A 2106-nucleotide genomic window follows, 5' to 3' on the forward strand; every position below is an offset into this window, starting at 1 on the left:
AAAATATTCTATCTTTTCTAAATTGAGACAAATATGTTTTCTTGTTTAGATTAAGACAAAAAATATTGGTTTCTACTAAATTAAGATAAACATATTTTTTTTGTCTAAATTAAGACTAAATACGATTTCTTGTCGTAATTAAGACGAATATTTTTTCTTGTCTAAATTAAGACATAACATATTTTCTTGTCTAAATTAAGACAAACATGTTAAAACTACCATTTTTGTACATAATTTAATAAATCAAATAAAACATGCATTCCAACTTAAACAAGTTGAATTCTACGAAGCTAAGTGGGGAATCTATTTAGACATAGATATTTCAAGCTCTAATAAACTTAGAATTATTCATAATCTTATTAAAAATAATTCAAATTTATTAACCATGAAATCATTTCGCCATAGATTCATAGTTGCACTCTTTGATTAACTATTATTATAAGAAATAATTCAATACTTGATATTAATTATTAATTGTCCAATTGAAAACCTTATATTGTGAGCTCTCATCACCATCCAATGACAAAAAGTGAATTTACCATTTTATCTTTTATGTCAAATTTGTCTCTTAGTCTCAACTTTCATCCAAGTAGTGATTCAATACCCTAGATCTAATCTTTTGACTATCCGAATGTGATGAGTAGCTAACTTACAATCCATTAGGTCCAGATTAATCACCAATCTTCCTAAAATCATTAAAAGTGATATTAATGTTATGAACTCCATTATTTGAATATATGTTTCTAAATGCTCATCTCGATTCTAATATCACTATACAGAGTTTAAATCAGCGCTTTATAATGATCATGCTCATATATATCAAAGATTACAAGGAGATTAAACACGGATCCACTATCCATCAAGATTTCGGTTCAACTATAAGCAAATGCATAAGTGTGAGATCATGATTTAAATAACAAGTAAACTTAAATTTGATTCTCACATGATTCTTGTTCATGTTATAGTATGATTACTCAAAGTTAACCATTTCGATATTTAAAACTCATCATTCCCTTAAAATGAATCACATTTATTTTGTTGGAAGTAATCTAGACACTACAACCTTAACACAATAATGTGACCAGGTTTATTATATGGTTGTAAATAATTTTTAAATTCAATTAAGATGCATGGCCCTTATGTATGACTCTTCATACAAATGTATTTGAATATCTCAATAAAATCATGGTACCTTAATAACTAGATAATGAATGCTTATTTAAAACAAACTCTTCGTCTTATTATCAAAATGTACTTTCATTACAAATAAATTAAATGAAATTAAATATGAAAATATATTTGCTTTCCAAAGCACCATATTCTCAAAGTTCCTAACAATCAATACCTCATTCAATGGTATCAATACCTATATGAATGTATTGATACCTTCTAAGGGAGGTATCGATACTTTACCAAACAAAAGCATTATGTTTAAGATGTATCGATACCCAATGGCTAGCTATCGATACTTGCAAATCGACTTTGAAATTTTAGCATTCTGTTTTAAATGTATCAATAATTTTATGCTAAGTATCAATACCTACATTTCAACACTTTAATTTGGCTTTTTGTTTCAAGTGTATCGATATCTCATTCAATCGCATCAATACCTACAAGAATGTATCGATACCTTATTCAATGGTGTTGATACTTGCAGCATGAAACCTAAAATTTAAGGTCTTTGAGACTATTTTCTTGCATAAACCCCTGGCCATTTCAATTTACAATGTCAAAGAGTTTTCATACTTGTTTAAAAACTCAATTAAGCAATTTTGATCAATTGATTTTGTCATTTCAAAACTTAGGATCAATTGTAAAGCTAGCAATGTTCATGATGGGAAAAACACATTCATTATGCAATAAAATAGCTTCAACATGGGGATAACACGTAAGGCCATGCTTATCAAAAAAGGAAAAAAACACCTTAGCCCACTGAGTTTGTGTATTGGGTAATGGGAGGATGTTTTGGTTTAGTGACATAGTGGTGCTTGGTGACACTTAACAATGTATCATGTGTTTTCTTAACAAAAGGAGAAAAAGGTGAAGCACGTGTGCTTCAAGGAAAGGTGATAACTCTATTATATAGAGTTATTTTGACACATTTTG

The sequence above is a fragment of the Theobroma umbraticum genome, unplaced genomic scaffold, assembly GCF_002168275.2.
Source record: "Theobroma umbraticum cultivar Fairchild unplaced genomic scaffold, ASM216827v3 scaffold_95.0, whole genome shotgun sequence".
NCBI classification, from domain to species: domain Eukaryota; kingdom Viridiplantae; phylum Streptophyta; class Magnoliopsida; order Malvales; family Malvaceae; genus Theobroma; species Theobroma umbraticum.